The sequence below is a fragment of the Staurois parvus genome, unplaced genomic scaffold (assembly GCF_062004578.1).
Source record: "Staurois parvus isolate SC_StPar_1 unplaced genomic scaffold, SC_StPar_1.0 ptg000928l, whole genome shotgun sequence".
In the NCBI taxonomy this organism is placed as follows: Eukaryota; Metazoa; Chordata; class Amphibia; order Anura; family Ranidae; genus Staurois; species Staurois parvus.
In genome coordinates, this window is record NW_028318724.1 from 1 (window position 1) to 9,601 (window position 9,601).

General features: G+C 40.3%; 1 long non-coding RNA gene across 1 annotated transcript; it reads right to left on the minus strand.

Moving 5' to 3' along the window:
* Positions 1-5,662: 5,662 nt before the first annotated feature.
* LOC149441974 (uncharacterized) lies at positions 5,663-6,057 on the minus strand. Its single transcript, XR_016307256.1, has 2 exons — positions 5,953-6,057; positions 5,663-5,819 (listed from the first exon to the last, which is right to left on the minus strand). It is a non-coding gene; the product is annotated as an uncharacterized LOC149441974 (long non-coding RNA).
* Between the last annotated feature and the right edge of the window lie 3,544 nt (positions 6,058-9,601).

Below are 9,601 nucleotides of genomic sequence, written 5' to 3' on the forward strand. Positions count from 1 at the left end.
TTTTCTTTGTTGTCATTTTTGTTATTATTCTACATTTACTGTTGTTGTTGTTGTTAACCATTTATGTTTGCAGGAATGCTTTCAGCTGCAGCACTGACCTGTTTATTCTGACAGCAACAGGAACTTGCTCTCAGAATATACATAAATCAGTGTGGGCAGCGCTGTCGGATGAGATTTTTCATCCGCAGTTTAAAAAAAAAAAAAAAGGGCATATATGCCGAAGCATGGGGGCCTGGGGTGGCCAGTGGGTGGATGGCCCCTATGCTTCGGCATATATAATTTATATTTGTTGGCACATTTCATGTGTGCCCACCATTAGAAGTGGGTGGATGAAGGGAGGTTTTCTAATGGTGGGCATACCACCACAAACTTTTCCTTGCAGAGATATATCAATTATAAAGTTTGTTTTATTGAGTTACTGTTTTATTGTTAACCATTGTTGATTTCTTTGCAGGAATGTCAAACTGCAGCACCGTCTTGTTTATTCTGAAAGCAACAGGGTCTTGCTCTCAGAATAGATATAAGTAGGTGTGTGCAGTGCTGTCGCATGAGATTTTTCATCCGCAGTTAAAAAAAGAGCATATATGCCGAAGTATGGGGGCCTGGGGTGGCCAGTGGGTGGATGGCCCTTATGCTTTGGCATATATATTTTATATTTGTTGGCACATTTCATGTGTGCCCACCATTAGAAGTGGTTGGATGCAGGGCGCTATTCTAATGGTGGGCATACCACACACTTTTTTTTTTTTTTCTGGCAGAGATTTCTTCTCTTTTTTTCCACTCACAGGCTGCATAAAAAAAAAAATAGAACATAGCATATACACCCAACAAGGACCAGCGACATACTGGTACATCACTGGACTTTTGGTTATACCAGGGTGATACCTGCAGCTGATTTTTTTTTTTTTCATGTGAGCAAAGTGTCGGAAAAGGCTTGGTCTTCAGGTGGTTAGAAGAGTGAGTGGTGTGTGGCATAAACTTCTAATACTGGGCATAAAATGACCCCACCCCCCAAAATGACCCCTCTTTGGAAAGTAGACACCCCAAACTATTTGAGGGGCATGTTGAATCAATAGAAGAATTTATTTTTTTACCACAAGTTTTTGGAAAATGACAAAAAAAAATTACAGAATTGTAATTTAAATAATTTATTGCTCACATGCCATGGCTTTTAAAGGGCTTTATTTCCTCATTACACTTCCAGACTACCTATCACAGTTTTGGAGGCCCTGGAATGCCAGAATAGAACCAAACCCCCCCCCAAATGAACAAGGAAAGTAGACACCCCAAGGAATTTGATAAGAAGCATGGTGAGTATTTTTCAGATCTTGTTTGTTGCCACAAGTTTTTGGAAAATGAAGAAAGAAAACAAAACATTTCTTCTTTTCTTTTTTTATATTTCAAAACCTTGTGAGAAAAAATTAGATCTGCAAAATAATTATCATGTCTATTTTTAAATTCCTTGGTTTCTACTTTCCAAAAAGGGGTCATTTGGGGGGGGGGGGGAGTTGGTGCTATCCTGGCATTTCAGGGCCTCCAAAACTGTGATAGGTAGTGAGGAAGTGAAATGAAGAAGTTACACACCTTCAGGCTTTCAAAGTGGTCATTGGATTTCAGGCTTCTGTATGTGGCTAGGCTCCCAAAAAGTCTCACATGTGGTATCCCCATACTCAGTAGAAGTAGCAGAATGTATTTTGGTGTGTAATTCCAAATATACCTATGGCTTTTGTGAGCAATCTATCATTTAAGTGAAAACTTTTGTGTAAAAAAAAAAAAACTGTTTTTGTCATTTTTCCAAAAAGTTGTGGAAAAAAATAAATCTCCCATGGACTCAAAATGCCTCTCAGCAGATGGCTTAGGGTGTCTACTTTCCAAAAAGGGGGTCATTTGGGTGTGTTTGTTTTATCCTGGTATTTTAGCACCTCAAGAAATGTGATGAGCAGTCAGAAAGTAAAAGCTGTGTAAATTTCTAATTATCTATACCATAGTTTGTAGAGGCCATAACTTTCACACATAGCAATTAATATACACTTATTGGGATTTTTTTTACCAAAAACATGTAGCAGAATACATTTTGGCCTAAATTTATGATGAAAGAGTTTTTTGGATTTTTTTTATGACAGAAATGAAACAATATTGTTTGTTTTTTTTCAAAAGTTTGGGGGTTTTTTTTTTTGTTTATAGCGCAAAAAATAAAAAGCGCACAGGTGATCAAATACCACCAAAAGAAAGCTCTATTTGTGTGGAAAATAAAGGACATAAACTTCATTTATGTACAGCATTGCATGACCCTGCAATTGCCAGTTAAACTAGTGCAGCGCTGTATAGCAAAAAATGGCATAAATTACAGTATCTATACCATAGTTTGTAGACGCTATAACTTTCACACAAAGCAATCAATATACACTTATTGGGATTTTTTTTACCAAAGACATGTAGCATACATTTTGGCTTAAATTTATGACTAACTTTGAGTTTACTATATATTTATTTTTATAGCAAAAAGTAAAAAATGCTGTTCAAAATTTTCGTGGTTTTTTTTTTTTGTTTATAGAGCGAAAAATAAGCGCAGAGGTGATAAAATACCACCGAAAAGAAAGCTCTATTTGTGTGGAAAAAAAGGACGTAAATTTTGTTTGGGCACAGCATTGCATGACCGTGCAATTATTAGTTTAAGTAGTACAGCGCCAAACAGCAAAAAAAGGCCTGGTCAGGAAGGGGGGTAAATCCTCAGGAGGGCAAGTAGTTAAATAGACAGGTAATCCTGTATAGCAACATACTCACACTGCCTCCACTTTCAGATATTTCACAATATGTAGCCCCAGTTAAATAGAAATCATTTATGCCTTCTGTGCATGTGTAAACCTATACTTCCAGGAAAAGTGAAGGAGTCACATGGGTACAGCCGAGGCACCACACCTGATCATGATGCGCTCTGTGAATTTCATACAAAAGATGCATATGAAATTGATTCCTATTCTGAGGACAGCGCTACGTTTCGGATTTTCTTTTACTTTCGCTCTTGGTGATCAGAGTAAACGGAACAAATGGAGAAGGTGAATCTCTCTGACAGAGGCACACATGACAATAAAACCCTGACGGTGTTCCATTCCCTCTCTACTATATTCAAAGTTTAATGAAAAAAATATTGCCTTTAGTTATACTTTATATAGTCATGTGGTCAATACCAAATCTCATTTCAAATAATGTGTTTAATAATTTCCTGAATAAGACTTCCTTACTGCTGACAGTTAAAATGTTTTATGGTCCTTGTGTTCTAGACTCAGGGTCCCTCTCATAAAATTCCTTGAAAGTCCCAACAGCAAAGCATGGGGCAGAGAGGAAGCAAACTCTTTTATGCCCCCTGCCTTGTGTAGGTCACGACACCACGCATGCAGTGACAACATCTGATGGATACAGGGATCACATGGGATCCACCAAACACAGCCCATACAGTCCCCCTATTAAGCTCAAAATGGGGAACCATTGCGGCATGCCTAATGCAGGCCATAGATGGGGAGAAAAACTGCAGATATTTCTTTTAAAAAACGAAAAATCGGTTGTTCAAGTGGCCGACGTTACCATCAATGGTAAAAAAAATCGGCCGATTTTCTACCCGTCTAGAGCCGGCAAAAAGTGTCCCTGCAGAGAGCTCTGACAGTTCCTTGACATTTATAGAAGTTGCAACAATGTATCTATTTGTTTCCATTTAGGATACAGATGTTTTTATTCGGAAACAAATAGATACAATGTTTCAACCGCTGTAAATGTCAAGGAACTGTCAGAGAACTGTCAGAAATAGCGGAGCTCTCTGCAGAGACACTTTTTGCTGGACTGGAATTCTTATTTTCATCCTACTTCTTCTTCTTCCTCTTCTTCCTCTTCTTCCTCTTCTTCCTCTTCCTTCCTCCTCCTTCCTCCTCTTCTTCCTCTTCTTCTTCCTCTTCTTCCTCTTCTTCTTCCTCTTCTTCCTCTTCTTCCTCTTCTTCCTCCTCCTCCTCCTCCTCCTCCTCCTCCTCCTCCTCCTCCTCCTCCTCCTCTTCCTCCTCCTCCTCCTCCTCCTCCTCCGCCTCTTCCTCCTCCTCCTCCTCCTCCTCCTCCTCTTCCTCCTCTTCCTCCTCCTCCGCCTCTTCCTCCTCCTCTTCCTCCGCCTCTTCCTCCTCCGCCTCTTCCTCCTCTTCCTCCTCTTCCTCTTCCTCTTCCTCTTCCTCTTCTTCCTCTTCCTCTTCCTCTTCCTCCTCTTCCTCTTCCTCTTCCTCTTCCTCTTCCTCCTCCTCCTCTTCTTCTTCCTCTTCTTCCTCTTCTTCTTCCTCTTCTTCCTCTTCTTCCTCTTCTTCTTCCTCTTCTTCCTCTTCTTCTTCCTCTTCTTCCTCTTCTTCCTCTTCTTCCTCTTCTTCCTCTTCTTCCTCTTCCTCCTCCTCCTCCTCCTCTTCTTCCTCCTCCTCCTCCTCCTCCTCCTCCTCTTCCTCTTCCTCTTCCTCTTCCTCCTCCTCCTCCTCTTCCTCTTCCTCGTCTTCCTCGTCTTCCTCTTCGTCTTCCTCTTCGTCTTCCTCCTCGTCTTCCTCTTCGTCTTCCTCTTCCTCTTCCTCTTCGTCTTCCTCTTCGTCTTCCTCTTCGTCTTCCTCTTCCTCTTCCTCTTCCTCTTCCTCTTCCTCTTCCTCTTCCTCTTCCTCTTCCTCGTCTTCCTCTTCTTCTTTTTCTTTTTGTCTTCCTCTTGCAGGTCATTGCTCATGCGCAGATTTTTTATCGGTAAAAAATCGGCCGATTTGCCCACTAATTGCCGCGAAAATCGGCCGATTTTTTTCCGACTTTATCGAAAAAAAAAACCGGCCAAAATACCGAAAAACGGCCGACCAAATCGCCCACTAACGATCCGAAAATCGGCCGATTTTATCTTCGGCTGAAAAATCGGCCGATTTTCGACCCATCTATGGCCTGCATTAGTAGCTCTCCCTAGAACTGGACAAGGGAAAAAAAACACACAAATATGACAAAAATGAGCACCACCCAAAAGTCAACTTGGTTCTCACAATCTAATATAGATATAACAAATGGCTTATGTTGATACGTACAATATAAACATAGAGTTTACATATGCTACATACAGAGTATATATAGGTAAATCTGAATTGGGGGTGCAGTAGAAAAAAGAGGGGGCATAATGTGAACACTGTGTGTGAGTCATGACCCAGGAAACACAGGTATGTGTTAGGCCCCTTTTTATGTCAGAAGTCCCCATCTGAGTCCATTTACACATCAGGTGCCCCCTTGCAATGGATGTCCACATCAGAGTGCCCACTTACATCAAATGCCCCATTAGACTGGCTTATAGATCAGTGGATGCACTCTGAGACCTGAAGGGGGGGCCCAAATAAAATCTAGATCCCCCTCCCCCAGATCCTGGTCAATATTGAAATAAATCATAAATGTGTACATATTTCTGATCTTTAATCACATCAGCATTTGCTGACAGCTCAAAAAAATGACAGTTTAAAATGTTGGATTTGTTCAGCCTGTTGGGTAAGTCACCCAGAGTGAATGTGTCAACTTCCTCTCCAGTTTTAGCAGTTGTTTATCCCAATCCCCCACCCCTGAGATCTGCATGTATTCAGACTACAAATTTATACCCAAGGAGTTAAAATGATGATGCAGTGGTTATGGGTGAGTTTAGATTACATATTGTATTTGTATATTATAAATTTGACGTCATAGTTCACTTTTAGTTTCATCCATGTAATAGTTCCCACAGTCACAAGTCAGCATGTGTACAACTCCCAGCTGTTTTGCAGTTCACATAGTGTCTCAAATTCAGTCTTTCACTGTAAGTAAAAAAAAAAAAAAAAAAATGTTTTCGTTGATTAAATTAACAAATTCCATTTATAGTTAGTGTTACTAAACCCACAACAGTAACATCAGTCTGTATATGCAGTAAATCATGCTTGTTATACTCACTGTGGAACATAAGGAGTTAATCCGCATTGTGTAAAAACGCTGTTTGATCCTGTCTCCTCTGATCCTCCCCTTTTATTGTCCCCAATCCATCTGCTGATAGTACAGAGCTCTAGGAGTCACGCTTCTCATGCTCAGTTTAATGTATATTGCTAGAAAGATTTTTTTTTTTTTTTTTTTTTTTTCTCCTCTGGGCGGATGCATATGATCAGCGCAGGGCCAATCAACACTGTCTAGACAGAGGGTCAGGGGTTATGCAGCCTCCTAGGACAGTCAGAGGAGAATGAAAACTCCTCCTACAAAATTTAACTAGTGCTCAGCTGGGCACTGATAGACGTCACAGGACTGCTATATACTGTGGATGAGAAAAGGTATTCAGCAGTTTATATTTACTACAATAATTACATTTCCATGTTCTGCATAAGGTGAGAAACTGTATATAGTGAATGCAGGGTCCTGGGTTTAGTAACACTTTTTAACTAGGTTAAAAAAAATATACCTGTAAGAAGGTGTTAACCTTTCCTCTTTACTATAATGCCAAATATAATCTCATGCACGCAAATAATAAAGGGCTGCAGGCATAAAGTGATAAACACCAAGAAAAATAAATCAAAATGCTGCGCTATTGTGAATACTGAAATACAAAAAATGCATTAGATGCTGCATCTGTCCCTTGCCAGCTCTGCACTGCGAACTGAGCAATCAAAGGCTGATCACTCAGTTCTCAGCATTCTGTGAGCAGAGAGCTGGGGTCTGTCAGTCTCTGACTGTCTGCTCTGCCCTTCCAGCGCTCAATGGAGCACCGGACTGTGGATGTGGGCTGGAGTGGCTGGTTCAGAATCTCAGTGGATTGCTGAGAGGCTCAGCCAGGTGCTGGCTCAGACTTCTGGGTGGATCCTGACCATATGGCTGGGATCTTTTCAGAGCCTGGACTGGCTCTGTGACGTCAGTTGAAAATGGATCACAGAAGTGCAGAACTAACTGCACTCCTGTGATCCATGGAAGAGCTTTAGCCAAAATGGCTTTGGCTATACTTTTGGCTAGCCAATTTTTTTTATTTTTCCTAATAAATTTTTTTTTTCTTACTTGTAAAAGTTACTTATTTTACTTGTAAACGTAGCTTTTACCTACATCGTATGGTGATCAGAGATTTCCTCTTCCATCTTCATGTGAATGAAACAGAGAGTAAATGTCCTGTAATAATAAAGGTACATTGAATTTCTGACTGATGCTTCTGAACAGGGTTTACAAACACTGGGGTTGATTTACTAAAGGCAATTAGACTGCACTTTGCAAAGTGCAATTGCATTCTGTAAGTGTAGTTGCTCCAGAGCTTAGTAAATGAGGTAAAGCTTCCCTTTGTCAAGAATACCCAATTACATGCAAATTTAAAAAAAAAATGCATTTTTTGCTTGCACGTGATTGGATGATGGAGGTCACCAGAGCTTTTGCTCATTTACTAAGCTCTGGAGCAACTGCACTTGCAGTGTTTGTAAAAACAGTTATTCACAGCAGTGGCTATTGTGAAACCGAGCAAGTCCTGGCTGTTACTTTGACTTTTGGGAATTGCCTGCAAGAGTGACAGACCTAGTGGCAGCAGGGGGAGATAGGTGGGGTGTGCTACGTGTGTACTTTGATATTTTTTGGGTGTACTTAGCATGCCCAAGGTAAGCATAGGTAAAGATCAGAGGACTCTACTCATGGGACACACAGTCCCTCGGGTTTTGTGACTGCCAGGACTGTAATAAGACAGTGTGACACTGGAAGTGTCGGGATCTTTGCGCATTTGACCAGGGTGTGTTTCAGGCACAGAATCTAGGGCAGGGGTGTCAAACTCCATTTCATCATGGGCAGTATCAGCATTATGCTTGCCCTCAAAGGGCCGGTTGTATCTATAAGATTTGATGTCCAGAGCACCCCACCACCATTACATTAGACATCAAGAATCCCACATCCTCCCTAACATCACCATGCACCCCCTTTGGGGGCAGAGCTGGAAAGCAGAAAGTGCAGGGTCTGGTGGAGGAGCAGAGGAGAGGTGCAAGGGCCACAAGAAATGGCTTGCAAGGCCAGATTTGGCCCGCGGGCCTTGTGTTTGACACCTGTGGTCTAGGGAGTGCCTGGCATTCATCAAGGTACCCAGCAAGAGGTGATGGCGTTCGCTGTAGGGTGGCTACCAGGATTTGACCCTCAAATACACCCATGCAGGCTACAGCTGACCAGATACTAAAGACAAAGAGTCATTGTGATGTACAAGAGCAGAAGGAATTGATCTTGTAGGGAGCACAGGAGAAGTAATCGGTCTCTAGCAGCACTGAGGTTCAGCACTCACCGGCACACAAAGGAGGAGGAGGAAATCCATACAGCACAGAAGCTAAGCATTCACTGGCACATACAGTAGGGGAGGTTGGAGGCTGAGAAACTTGGACCAAGTGAAACATTTGGAGTTGGATCAAGGCACAGGTGTGACAACAAGCTATTGTTTAAAAATTAAAAAAAAAAAATGCCAATTTGGCACATAAGCTTTTTTTTTTTTACACCTATAACTTTGTCTTCTAATCAGTTATTTACCCATGTAAAATTATTGTTTGGTTTTTTTTGTTTTTTTTTGTCCTAATCAACTTCTCTACCAGAATGTGGAGGCTTCAAAAATTTTTTTACAGCTGCTGCTGTGGGGGTTCTTTCTGAATAAATTGAATATATCAGATCAGTATTCATGCTGCAGCAATAATTCTGCTAAACATAACATGTATAGTATATGGTGTCTGGTACCCTCTCTAAAGTTTTAGTTGTTTAGGTGTAAAAGGAATTCTTCCTCAATTTTGTCAGGAAATGCTAAGTGGCGCTGGCTACGTCCGCTCTGTTGTCTTCAATTGCCAGCTGCTTTGTGAGGGCACATTAGATGACCAGCCACTTCCTCACACTTCTGTTTCTTCTCCAAGGGCCATGGCACACTAGTAAAATAACAAACTAGCCAGCAACAGGATTGCTAACATCCACAAAAAATATTCTCGTCTTTCAGGAATTGCTCATTGGCTGCCCACATGGAAGAAAAATATATTTGAAATATATTTTAAAAATATGCTTCCCAAATATATTGACATATATTTGAAATGCTACAATTTTGGCCATATTCTCTCGTGTGTGTGTGTGTGTGTGTATAGATATATCTATCTATCACACACACACCTCCTATCTATCTATATCACACCCACACACCTCCTATCTATCTATAACACACACACACACACACACACACACACACACACACACACACTGTTTAAATGCATTTTATTACAAAATATATAAAAAATACATTTCAAATATACTGTATGTCTTTAAAAATACAAATCTACATTTTTGGAATACATTTACAAATATATGTAAAAATATGTTGTTAAAATTACTTTTTTATGTTATAAAAAATCCGAAGAATATATTTTAAAAATTTTGTAATAAAATGCATTTAAACTGTGTGTGTGATATAGATAGAGGGGTGTGTATGTATGTGTATATATATGTGTGTGTGTGTGTGTGTGTGTGTGTGTGTATATGTATGTGTGTGTATATATATATATATATATGTGTGTATATATATATATATAATGTGTATGTAGTGTGTGTGTGTGTGTGTGTGTGTGTAATAAATATA